Source organism: Bombina bombina, chromosome 9, assembly GCF_027579735.1.
Source record: "Bombina bombina isolate aBomBom1 chromosome 9, aBomBom1.pri, whole genome shotgun sequence".
In the NCBI taxonomy this organism is placed as follows: Eukaryota; Metazoa; Chordata; class Amphibia; order Anura; family Bombinatoridae; genus Bombina; species Bombina bombina.
In genome coordinates this window covers 75,265,710-75,279,984 of record NC_069507.1, presented here as the reverse complement: position 1 = coordinate 75,279,984, position 14,275 = coordinate 75,265,710, and the positions used below count along the sequence as shown (strand labels likewise).

Below are 14,275 nucleotides of genomic sequence, written 5' to 3'. Positions count from 1 at the left end.
TTAAAACATGTCCTATTTTTAAGGAACCATTAAATACATTAGAATTGCATAATCAAAAAGTGCATATTAAAAAGAAAATGCAATAGCACTTACTCTGAATTTTAAATAAGCAGCAGATTTTTTTTCCTAACAAGTTTGAAAAGTTCTGTCAATGTTCTCGCCCTCTGTATCATGTGACAGACATCAGCCAATCACACACTCATATATGTATACACTGTGTTCTCTTGCACATCCCAATGGCAATTAGCAGCTTATCCTCAGAAACTGTGCATATAAAAATTGTAATGTCTCAAAACTGCAGGCTCTATCTGTATCATAAAAGTTTAATTTTGACTTTAGTGTCAATAAGTAGTGTTGCAGAGTATAATATGCTTGTTATAGAAATACTGAAGCTGTATGGCAGATAAAAGATAATTATTCATTAATCAAAAAATAAAAAGGTTCATGACTTATCTGCCCTAATCTAGAAAGTAATTGTACCTTTAATGCAAATGGCAGCCAATGTGACAAGTGTCTTCCGCAGGAGGTCCCCTCAGTTTGCACATGACTGTAAATGGTATTTATAAGCCATGAACTCTATTAGTGCGTATATTAGATTTACTGTAACATTTCATACAGAGTAGATAATCCTTGGGTTAGAGGTCTTTATAAACACACTACAAACCAAGATTACATTTCACATCAAAGCAGAGGTCTGTCTCAGGCAGCGAACAAAAGTAAATATGATTGTCAAAATGTATTGTCTAGGAGTTGCCACAGCTGTCAGATAAAAAAAAATGCTGCATGCTGTGATGCTAATTATAAAAGGAGACAGAACAATTAATTTGCAAATGCACATTCTTTTATGAAATAGTAAGTGTCTGAGACAAGCTGTTAACATGTTTGGGCAGCCCAATTGTGGCTTTTAGAGCAAGGCACATCTTTTTAACGATTCACTATATATCAGGAAGGTAGCCAAAGAATACCTCTCAACTTTTCACAGCTGGAATCTGGAACCTGGGAAGCAGGGTCGTGGCAGGTTGGAGTTGGTCTGGGCATCCCTTGGGTATTATTGAGGCAGGCCATATGCAGGATCCCAGCAGGTCACCAACAAAGTTGAGACAGACCAGGAGCATTTGTCAAGGGCAATATGTGGGCATGATTAGACCTGTTGGTGGATTTGATTTGATCACCAGCTTCACTTTATGAAACTAGGTCATTTATTGGAAAGTAAAAGTGGCAGTGGGACAGTGCGTCCAAACTGACTGTCCTGCAAAATTAGCAGTAGTTGGTGTGGTGGTAATTAGTACCAGAATATTAAAACAAAAAGGGTCGTCCACTTTTTAAAATTATTTTATTAGAAGACAAATATAGGCATGCAGAATTAACAATTGCCTAAAAGCTACAAAAGTATTAAACAACCTTCAAGAAAATATCAAAAGCTACAACATCCAGTCCAAATTATACAGGGTAACTCTAGCTTAAGTAAACCCAGGTTAAGCAATACTACTCACTAAACATAGTAAACCAGATAATCTATGCCAAGAAGGATGCACAATAAAGATAATGTACTCAACCAGTTCAGTCCTCCAGTGTGCACTCTCTATAAGATCAGTTGCTTCCAGGAGGTGAGGAAGGAAAAAGAATGTGTAAAGTAAAGGCAAGCAATGCGGAGCGAGGAGAAGCAGCTGCTTCGCACCGTGTCGCATCCCTTCTGAAGTTCAAATATTTCATCTCTGAGCGCTCAGCTACGCAACATGATGCGGCAGAGTGCTCAGAGATGAAAAGGCAGGACACACTGAGCGTGCACAGCCGCATCTACATGCTGCGCACTGCTCCGCTTGCAGTGTGTCACAGCATTAACTTATTCAAACCTCTTTATACCCTGGTTCCACTTTATATATAGATTTCCTGTAAACTGCAGAGAAACAACAAATCCTGTTCCTAATACACGCATCCAATCTCCTTGTAGGGTTGCGACTTTGGCCATGTTAATCTCAACAGTTATGAACTATACATGCTGCAGGGTGTGCAGGGGGGACATGTATTGTGTTTCTAGATAGCACTAGTCATGTTCCTCCCTGCAGCATCTGTAACACATCACTATCCAGGTTACCATGGCCCAGGGATAACTTGGCAGCCCTTATTTGTAACATTTTAATACAGCTTGTGACATGCCCTGTTGCTGAGCACAAGCAGCTTCTATGTTTATATTGCATCAGTGATTAGTTTTTTTTAGTTTCAGTTCTTATAGTTTTATACACTTTGGTAAAAATTAGAATAAAAGCAATAACATTTTGTTATAACTATTCTAGGAACTTAAAGGGATAGAAAAGTGAAAATTAAAATTGTGAAAATCAGATAGAGCGTGTTATTTTAAGCCACTTTTAAAATCACTTATATTTTCAAATGTGCTTTGTTCTCTTGGTATCTATTGTTGAAAATGAATACACACATATCCTACACTAGTGGGAGTTAGCTGGTGATTGGTGCCTGCCCACATGTGTCTCTTGTGATTGGCTAACTAGACATGTTCAGCTAGCTGCCAGTGGTGCAATGTTCTTCCTTCAGCAAAGGATAACAAGATAATAAAGTCAATTTGATAATATAAGTAAATTGGTAAGTTGTTTAAAATTGTATGTTGTATCTGAATCATGAATAGCATTAATGGGTTTTCCTATCCCTTTAATCTAAATGTTATAACCTGTAGAATATGAGTTTCTCTAAATCTCTAATATTAGCAACAGAATTTATTGGTTACTGCCCATCCAGATGTATCACATGGTCGTGTTATTGTAGATATCTGTCCAAACAGTTCTGGGCTATTTATTACAGCTCCAACCATAAAACATGTGCAGGGAACCAATCAGGCAGGCCATAACCGAAAAACCACTTCAAAGTCAAACTATGATCTCTGATGTCTAAAATGCTCGGTCATTAAGGGGTTAAGACAGAGGAACTCTAGCTTAGCTAACAAGGTTGAACCATGATTTTTTTAGCAATATTGCACCAAACTCCCCACAAATGTAGTTCTCAATAGTCTAGACACGTTTTCTGATTCTCTTTCATTTTTCTCGTTTCATTTCAATTTTCTTTATTTCAGTTTCTTTCCCAATATCACAGCCCAAAAAATATTCACATCTTTTTACAAACATCTCAACATTGAAAGCTAAGCTGTCAGGCTTGGCGACATTGTAATGAGTAGCAGTGACTGGGGGTGGAGTCTAGACACTCCAGCAAAGTGCTTTAACAGTCGTGATGTAGATAAGGTAGCGCGTGGCCGTGGGGCAGGATAAGATGGCAAATGGGTGGGTTTAAGAAGGTAAGATAATTATAGGTTAGGAAGCATTGTGGCAGGAACAGATCCTAAACAGTGGCTATCCTGCAAGATGTCAAATTTTCCATACATAGAAATTCCCATAGTATAATTTTAAATCTAAAATGGAGGGGGGCGGGAAAGGCAGGGACCCTTTCAGTTGCATAAAGTGCCCATCAAGTAATATCACTGTCACATAAAGAGCACATTCTTCTGTATCGGGGTCTAACTGAGTAGGTGAAATGTCACAGTAGGAGACTCAGAAGCAGTTAGAAGAAATTTAAAGGGATATGAAACCCATTTTTATATTATTTCATGATTCAGATAGAGCATGTGATTTTAGACAACTTTCTAATTTACTTCTATTATCTAATTTGTTTTGTTCTCTTGGTATCTTTTGTTGAAAAGGATACCTAGGTAGGCTCAGGAGCTGCCGATTGGATGCTGCACATATATGCTGTATTGCTATATTGCTGCTTCTGCAACAAAGGATACAAAAATAACAAAACAAATTAGATAATAGAAGTAAATTAGAAATATGTCTAAAATCACATGCTCTATTTGAACCATGAAAGAAAGAAAAAATAGATTTCATGTCCCTTTTAAGGAAACTATGAAAACGTTTTGTTGGTTTTTTTCTTTTTAAGAAATATATTGCTTTTTAGTTTTAGTGTTATAATGTTGATGATTATATTTTGAAAAAGAAAAAGATAATGCAGATATGTCATTTTGTAGTATCAATTAAAGCATAGATTCAAAACATAGCTTTAAACATATTTTTATTTATTTGGTTGCCTAATACTAGTTTTATAGCTCACTGAGTATGATAATATAAATGCCTCAGATATATTTTGGCTAAGTATATTAAACAATGGAAAGATAGATGGATGATGATAAACAGACGATTATCTCATTCCCCAGAGCAATCTCTGGCCTTCATACATAGCATAACCGTACCATATCAAAATGTCACTTGCTTTATCTTGTGCAAACACCATGGGGTATTAACTATTTGTACTGTAAATTCCACTGGAGTAATTTTATTTTACCGACTGAACCGGCTACAAATAGTATTACCTAGATAACTTCATAAAACAGCCCATGAAAGTATGACTGTCTAGAGACAAAACTGAATCTAAAAATATCAAACTATATACAGCAAGTAGGGATTTTATTGTGGTGATTCAGGATATACAATTATGTCCTGAGCTGTCATTTAATATTGAGAATTTGATGTGATTTTAAATACAATAGAATGATGTACTGATTTATTTTTAAAGCAAAAGAGACTTTCAACCAACATTTTAATGTCTCATAAAAGGTTTACTTATGTGATTAAAAAAAACTTTCATTAGTTTTGCCAGTTTTTACTGTAATTTGTCTCTTGAAATGCACCTTTTTTTGTAACTGAAGGTAAATTAAAGTGAATGTAAATTTTGAGATAAAGTGCCCAGTTTTTAAAAATTCGATTAAAAACAGGGGCACTTTAATTCATCAAAATTTACATTTCACTCGTGTTGTGAAAATACCTTTTAATTTTGATAGCCGCTGCATCGCTTCCTACGCCCGTCGCAAAGCCTCTTCCTGGGTCTAAAATGAGGACATAGGAAGAGGCTTGTGACGACCGGGGGAAGCTGGAGCGGCTGTCAAGATTAAAAGGTATTTTCACAACACAAGTGAAATGTAAATTCTGATGAATTAAAGTGCCCCTGTTTTTAATCGAGTTTTTAATAACTGGGCACTTTATCATCTAAATTTACATTCACTTTAAAGGGACATGAAACCCAACAATTTTCTTTCATGATTTAAGTAGAACACAAAATTTTAAACAACTTTCCAGTTTACTTTTATTATCAAATTTGTTTCATTCTCTTGGTATCATTTGTTGAAGGAGCAGCAGTGGTTTTCAACTGAACACATAGGTGAGCCAATGACAGTCGGTATATTTATGCAACCACCAAGGTTCTTTGCTGCTCCTGAGCTTACCTAGATAAAGCTTTCAGCAAAAGATAATAAGAGAAGGAAGCAAATTAAATAATAGAAGTAAATTGGAAAGTTGTTCAAAATGGTAAGTTCTGTCTAAATCGTAAATGTCTAATTATGACTTTACTGTCCCTTTAAACACTTCTTGTACCATGCTCCCTAAAGAAGCCAAAAAGCAGATACTGCAAATTGGCTAAACTATTTGATTCGCAGCAGTTGCAGGTTACAGAATGCGCTTTTTTGCCTCTAGGGAGTGTGGGTCAAGAACAATTTTTGTACAAAAGCAACAACTTTCCATTTTACTTATTTTATCAAATTTGCTTTATTGTTATGCTTTGTTGAAGGAAGATCAGTGGACTACTGTGAGCTAGCAGAGCCCATTGGGTAAACCAATAACAAGAGGCATATTGTACAGTTACTAATCAGCAGCTAGCTCCCAGTATTGCTGCTCCTAGTTATGCTTTTCAACAATGGTTAGCAAAGAACAAAGCAAATTAAATAATAGAAGTAAATAGGAAAGTTGTTTTAAATCTGAAGGTTTCTTTTTTTCTTTTTTTGTCCCTTTAAGTAAAAACTGTTTACATTTAAAGTGAAGGTCAATTTTCATGTGAAAGTGCCCGGTTTTTAAGAAAACTATTAAAAACAGGGGCACTTTCATTCATGAAAATTGACATAGCACCGTATTTTAAAAATACTTACCTTGTTCTTCTGAAACGCCGGATCGCCGTTCTGAAACGATGCCCCACCTGCTTCTTCCTGATTTACTTACCCAGCAATGACGAAACCGGCTTCCTCCAATCACGGCGTTGCCTCAGGCAATGATTACCCTTGGGGGGAAGCCGCGATTGGAGGATGCCGGAATCGTCATTGCTGGCATATGAAGAGGCTTGCGACGGGCTGGTGAAGCACTGGAGCGGCTTCAAGAAGAAAAGGTAAGTATTTTTTAATAAAACGGCTGAAATGTAAATTTTCATGAAGGAAAGTGCCCTTGTTTTTAATAGTTTTTTTAAAAAAACGGGCACTTTCAAATGAAAATTGACCACTTTAAATTGAAAGTAATAAGAATGTTTTTGTTTAAGGGACAAGTTACTCACTGTGAATTCTCATTTATTTCTGATGCATCCATGAGAAATAAAAAAGTTTTAGTATGCATACCTGGGTTTTTCTTTATTTAAAACTAAGAAGAGCTCGCCAGAGTAAGTGATCTGTAAGCAGTTACCATTCAGCTGCCTGTTTTAACTTTTACCTGCATGGCGAAAAAACAAACAGCCAATCAGCTACATCAGTGCAGAGTTTACACTTTTTCTTACTATGAGCTCATGTGATTTTGGCATAATCTAATGGTATTTCATCATGATCTTAAAACAATTCATAGTAGACTCCCTTGAACTGAGGAGGGGGGAAAAAGTGACTGCCCCCATTTCATGTAATTTAGCTCTGATAATTAAGCAATTTCTATTTCTATGACCTTGGAATGCACCCTGCTAACTTTTTAAGGCTAACCCTGCTACATGTATGTATATAATTGGCATTATCATATAACAACTGCAAAACAATTTACTAGCCCTGTTATCTGCAAACTAAAGCCCAGTTTGGCTCCTCCAATTAAAGGGACACTGAACCCAATTTTTTTCTTTTGTGATTCAGATAGAGCAGGCAATTTTAGGCAACTTTCTAATTTACTCCTATTATCAATTTTTCTTCGTTCTCTTGCTATCTTTATTTGAATAAGAAGTCATCTAAGCTAAGGAGCCAGCCAATTTTTGGTTCAGTACAGTGGACAGCACTTGTTTATTGGTGGGTGAATGTATCCACCAATCAGCAAGAACAACCCAGGTTGTTCACTAAAAATGGGATGGCATCTAAACTTACATTCTTGCTTTTCAAATAAAGATACCAAGAGAAACAAGAAAATTTGTTAATAGGAGTAAATTAGAAAGTTGCTTAAAATTGCATGCTCGATCTAAATCAAGAAAAAAAATATTGGTTCAGTGTCCCTTTAAGGCAAATGGTAGGTGGAGTTTGACTATTGAAAAAAAAACTGTGGTAAAAAGGATGTTAATTTGTTTAAAAAATAACAATTAGCTGATATGTTAGTCTATAGCAACGCAGCAGAAATGTCTTGTAATTACAAGGTGTTTACTGTCCCTTTAATGCCAGATGCACACTCCCTTGCAAGTCTTTGGGTAGGCATCCTGATTGGCTGTTTAAAGTCCAACTGCAATAGGTTATGACTGCTGAGAAAATTTTGAGGCAAGGGGGTAGATTTAAGAAGCAGCGGATGCTGGCTTCTTAGTTAAGAAGCATAAGACCGCTGTGCCTTAACTTTTCTGCCACCCTTTAGGAGGCGGACTGCAATCATCCCAATCCGATCAGGATTAGCGATGTCGGCCGGACATGATTCGCTACAGTGAATCATGTACGCCAGGTACTTGGTAAATCTACCTCAAGATATCTTCCTTTTTTACATAAAGATGTTCACATGATGTTTTCTAGTCAGGTTTTTACAGATATGCTACACTTTAATGTGATTTACTATATAGTGAACATATCCCTTTAAGTATGTTGTACTAATGCTCAAGCAACTTTCTAATTTACTCCTATTATTAATTTGTCTTTGTTCTCTTTCTATCTTTATTTGAAAATGCAATAATGTAAGGTTAGGAGCCGGCCCATTTTTTTGTTCGGCACCTAGGTAGAGCTTGCTGATTGGTTTGCTACATTTAGCCACCAATCAGCAAGTGCTACCCATGTTCTGAACCAAAAATGGGCCGGCTCTTAAACTTATATTCCTGCTTTTTCAAATAAATATAGCATGAGAACGAATAAAAATTGATAATAGAAGTAAATTAGAACATTGGTTAAAATGAAAGAAAATGAAAGAAAAAATGTGGGTTTAGTGTTCCTTTAAAAAAAAAAAAAAAAAACACTTGCAATAAAGTAAACTTGTAAGTCAGAACTTCTGTTCTGTACATAAAAAAGGAGCGATACAATAATTTAAAAAAAAAAAAGTCCAAGAAAAAGACAAATAAAACATATTCTCTATAGTTAAAACTTGGCTGATAAACGTTAAATGTTAAACGTTGCCCACTGAAGGAAATTTGGCAACAATATGTAGAGAACAATAAAGTTATTTTGTAAAATAATTTGTGTCATTTAGGATTTGGTCCGCTAGCTTGTTGCTCCAATACAATACGCTTCTGTAGCTGTGCTCACAATGTGAATGCAGTGGGTGTGCATATTTAAACCGAGGCTTTGCCTAATTATAGATGTACGGCTTAGATATCAGTGAGATTAGTTCATTTTGTTTAACAATTAAATCATACAGAACAAGGCACTTTTAAACCACGCACACACACTGTTCATTTCCAGACAAATCCTAATTGCAGTTAAAAAAAAATTAAGGACACATTAATAAGAATAATATGATAGGCAAACAGCAAGATACTTCAATAGGTTATGATGAAATTATAACATTATTAGTCAGATGAGACATTGTTCAAAGATTCTAATTCCCCAATAGTTTTATACAAAGCAAAACACTGTTACAAAAGAGCCTGTTGTTAATATTAACAAAAGAGTGATATTTATGTTCTTTGAACATAGAAGAAAGAAAATCCACAGAAGATTAATGCAGCTTGATATATTAGCTATAGTAAAAATATATTCATGTCAAGGAATATTTGAAGTTGGTGGAGGGGTCGCACATGGAGAGGATTTGTTCCAAGGTGCATAAATGGCATGATAGGATAATAATATATTTACTGGGCTTCCAATAATCATGTAGTTTGTGTCTTTGACCTGTTTTAGAGGTTCTGCTATGTAATTCTTTGTTCTAGTCTTTATGATCTGGTTTCTAAAGGAGAAACCTTGACTTGTCTAAACCTGCATGGGAATATCTAATCACTCTTAACTAGATAGCATGGCTCCACCCCTGAAATAATCAATACCCTCCCCCGAGTAGTTTCTTTTCTACTATTTTTTTTTTTTTTTTTTAAAGTATCCTGGTAATTATACATCTAAATTTCTGAACTTCCTAAACTTGACATTATTGGTAGGTAGATTGATTTAAAGGGATAGTCTAGTCAAAATTAAACTTTCATGATTCAAATAGAGCATGCAATTTTAAGCAACTTTCTAATTTACTACTATTATCAATTTTTCTTCATTTTCTTGGAATCTTTATTTGAAAAAGCAAGAATGTAAGCTTACAAGCCAGCCCATTTTAGGTTCAGCACCTATGTGGTGCTTGCTGATTGATGGCTATTGGTGGCTACATTTAGACACCAATCAACAAGCGCTACCCAGGTTCTGAAACAAAAATTTGGGTTTTATTTCCCTTGGAGACATTGCCCTATAAATCTAAATATATAAACTTCTCAAAGCATGACATTATTAAATGATGACAATTATGATTCCTTTGTGAAATAGATTTTGCCAACCTCATAGTCTGTATATGCTTGTGCTCAGGAACATTAGATATTTTAATACATTACATTAAATTTATGGCTGAATATTTTTTTTTCCCTTGGATAAAAGTCACCAAAAAGTCACAGTTGGTGTAAACTCAGCTTGTTATTTTAATGTGAAGCATTTAATTAGCAACCTTCTTGCAAGGATGCAGATTCAAGCAAAACAACAACTTTTGGAGATTTCATAGGTAGTCCCAGAAGACACACAAAGCTGCTATCAAGCGTTTATTACTTGGTTAATGTTCTATAAAGGTTTGTTTCTTCCACATGCAGACAAAAGTAGATGTGTTGTGCTGAAAGAGTATTGATAGAGTAGGGGTGGGGGGTACTTATTGGGTTACTTGTTAAAGTCGGTCTATTATACCATGTCGAAATTTCCATTTAGTTAATTTAAGTATAATCTATTTTAAAGTTAGCAGCAAGGATACAAAAGCACATCATAGACTATTAGAATCTAGATTTGAACACCAATAGGGACTTACTCAGGATGGTGTAAAAAAATGCTTTGCAAACTGTACAAATATTATTCACAAGAGAAATAAGCACTGTTGAGGCTGTTTTCATATCTTTAGTGTTTGTACGTTTGAGGTTGACTTTTAGAGCTCAATTTATCAAAGGCTGAACGGACAAGGTTTGTGGTCTTGAACCTTGTTTGCACAACCTCGCGGAGAGCGGCCTAGCTGAAGTTAAAGGGACAGTCTACACCTTAGTTATCTTAAAGTCTTACTTTAGATTAAGCTGCAAATAGCCTCTTGCACCCTTTCTATATCATGCAGCAGGAACGGTAAAACAGTTATTTTGAAATTAATATTGTTTCTGGCCAGTTTGAAATTTCTGCCAAGCTCCACTCGCCAATGACATCACGAACTGGGCTGCATCTATGCACTCTGCTGAATAGCATTGACAGTCTGTTGAATCCAACTAGTGAGCCTTTTGTGATTGGAAGCAATATGCAGCCCAGATTGTGATGTCATCAGTGGGTGGAGCTTGTCAGCCATTTCAAACTGGATAGAAACAATATTCATTTCAAAATAACGGTTTTATCGTTCCTGCTGCATGATATAGAAAGGGGTACAGGTGGCTATTTGCAGCTTAATCCAAGGTAAGACTTTAAGATGACTAAGGTGTAGACTGTCCCTTTAACATTGCGTGCAGCCAATCACATGCAAGAGGAGGCTGTCAATCATTTTTATCCAATAGAGATGATTGCAATCCACGACCTAAAGTGTCCCAGATAGGTTAAATAGAAGCAGTCTTAAGACCACTGCTACTTAACTAGCATTTCAGGCTGCTTGTTAAATAGAGCCCTTAAACTGTTATGGGGTGTTTAAAATGTATAATGTGCAAGAAGTATTTAAATACTTACAGTATCTCCCAAAAGTAAATACACCCATCACATTTTTGTAAATATTTTAATTATATCTTTTCATGTGACAACACTGAAGAAATGACACTTTTCTACAATGTAAAGTAGTGAGTGAATAGCCTGTATAACAGTGTAAATTTGCCGTCCCTTCAAAATAACTCAACACACAGCCATTAATGCCTAAACCGTTGGCAACAAAAGTGAGTACACCCCTAAGTGGAAATCTCCAAATTGAGTCCAATTAGCCATTTTCCCTCCCCGGTGTCATGTGACTCATGTGACTCATTATTGTTACAAGGTCTCAGGTGTTAATGGGGAGCAGGTGTGTAAAATTTGTTGTTATAGCTCTCACACTCTCTCATACTGGTCACTGGAAGTTCAACATGGCACCTCATGGCAAAGAACTCTCTGAGGATCTGAAAAAAAGAATTGTTGCATAAAGATGGCCTAGGCTATAAGAAGATTGCCAAGACCCTGAAACTGAACTGCAGCACGGTGGGCAAGACCATACAGAGGTTTCACAGGATAGGTTCCACAGACCTCGCCATGGTCGACCAAAGAAGTTGGAGTGCACGTGCTTAGCGTCATATCCAGAGGTTGTCTTTGGGAAATAGACGTATGAGGGCTGCCAGCATTGCTGCAGAGGTTGAAGGGGTGTGGGATTAGCCTGTCAGTGCTCAGACCATACGCCGCACACTGCATCAAATTGGTCTGCATGGCTATCGTCCCCTAGGAGGGCGCTAAAAATCAAAAGAGTTAGGAGCATCAAAATAAATAAAATAGACAAGAAATAAAAACTACTATAAGACACTTTATATTAAAAAGTCCAAATCTTAAAACGTCTTTTTTTTTTTTTTTTTTTGGGACATCTCTCAAAAGAATTATAGTAAAAACCATGTTAAAAGTTTAAAATAGAGCACTTGCTAAAAAATAATAATGAAATAAAAGAATACAACAACTTTTTTAATTAGGAGAAGATAAAAGGTGAGTTTAAAATCTTCCACTACGCACAAAATATAGAAAAATAACTCATTGTGTAGTTCATTAACAAATCTAGACAGGCCCAGAGGCTTGATTTCCCACAGAAAACCTCTGAATTACACTGTTTCCAATGCAGCAAAGGATTCTGGTTAAAAGATGCAAATTAAACACACTTTTTACTTCAGTCTGCTTTTCAGCAGGTTTCCTTTACACCAAAGTATCATTGTTCACACAGCCTATAAACTTAGCTAGGATTGGTGCAGTGATTCATAACCATCCCAGAATAGACTGTTTTGTGTTTTTTGCCACTCATCAGCTGGGAGCAAGTTAGAATCACTGCTGGGTGAAGTTTATTCCAGGCAGAATACAAAAACATTTTAAATTAGGGGGGGGATAAAAGGAGAGTTTAAAATTCTCCACTACACACAAAATATAGAAAAAATAACTCATTGTGTAGTTCATTAACAAATCTAGACAGGCCCAGAGGCTTGTTTTCCCACAGAAAACCTCTGAATTACACTGTTTCCAATGCAGCAAAGGATTCTGGGTAAAATATGCAAATTAAGTACACAATGACACACTTTTTTACTTCAGTCTGCTTTTCAGCAGGCTCCCTTTACGCCAAAGTATCACTGTTCACACAGCTTAAAAACTAGGGTTATTGCAGTGATTCATAACCATCCCAGGACAGATTGTTTCATGGTTTTTGCCACTCATCAGCTGGGAGAAGGTTAGAATCTTTGCTGGGTGAAGGGAACCTGCTGAAAAGCAGACTGAAGTAAAAAGATGTGTCATTGTGTACGTAATTTGCATAATTTACCCAGAATCCTTTGCTGCATTGGAAACAGTATAATTCAGAGGTTTTCTGTGGGAAAACAAGCCTCTGGGCCTGTCTAGATTTGTTAATGAACTACACAATGAGTTATTTTTTCTATATTTTGATTGTAGTGGAGGATTTTAAACTCACCTTTTATCTCACCCTAATATAAAAAGTTGTTTTATTCTGCCTGGAATCAACTTCACCCAGCTGGAATCAACTATACCCAGCAGTGATTCTAACCTTCTCCCAGCTGATGAGTGGTAAAAACTATGAAACAAGCTGTCCTGGGATGGTTATGAATCACTGCATTAACCCTAGCTAAGTTTTTAAGCTGTGTGAACAGTGATACTTTGGTGTAAAGGTAGCCTGCTGAAAAGCAGACTGAAGTAAAAAGGTGTGTCATTATGTACTTAATTTGCATATTTAACCCCGAATCCTTTGTTGCATTGGAAACAATGTAATTCAGAGGTTTTCTGTGGGAAAACAAGCCTCTGGGTCTGTCTAGATTTGTTAATGAACTACACAATGAGTTATTTTTTCAATGTTTAGTGTGTAGTGGAGGATTTTAAACACCTTTTATCTCTCCCTAATTTAAAATGTTGTTGTATTCTGCCTGGATTCAACTTCACCCAGCAGTGATTCTAACCTTCTCCCAGCTGATGAGTGGCAAAAACCACGAATGGTTATGAATCACTGCACTAACCCTAAATAAGTTTATAAGCTGTGTGAACAGTGATACTTTGGCGTAAAGGGAACATGCTGAAAAGCAGACTGAAGTAAAAAAGTGTGTCATTGTGTACTTAATTTGCATATTTTACCCAGAATCCTTTGCTTAATTGGAAACAGTGTAATTCAGAGGTTTTCTGTGGGAAAACAAGCCTCTGGGCCTGTCTAGATTTGTTAATGAACTACACAATGAGTTATTTTTTCTATATTTTCTGCGTAGTGGAGGATTTTAAACTCCCCTTTCATCTCCCCCTAATTTAAAATGTTGTTGTATTCTGCCTGGAATCAACTTCACCCAGCAGTGATTCTAATCTTCTTGCAGCTGATGAGTGGCAAAAACCACGAAACAGTCTGTCCTGGGATGGTTATGAATCACTGCACTAATCCTAGCTAAGTTTATAAGCTGTGTGAACAGTGATACTTTGGCGTAAAGGGAACCTGCTGAAAAGCAAACTGAAGTTAAAAGGTGTGTCATTGTGTACTTAATTTGCATATTTTACCCAGAATCCTTTGCTGCATTGGAAACAGTGTAATTCAGAGGTTTTCTGTGGGAAAACAAGCCTCTGGGCCTGTCTAGATTTGGTAATGAACTACACAATGAGTTATTTTTTCGAAATAAAAGAATAAACCGT

At 36.3% G+C, this 14,275-nt stretch overlaps 1 protein-coding gene across 2 annotated transcripts in view; it reads right to left on the bottom strand.

Moving 5' to 3' along the window:
* Positions 1-14,275, bottom strand: part of PRKG1 (protein kinase cGMP-dependent 1) — a 1,360,211-nt gene that overhangs the window by 705,818 nt on the left and 640,118 nt on the right. The gene's annotated exons all lie outside the window — the stretch shown is intronic.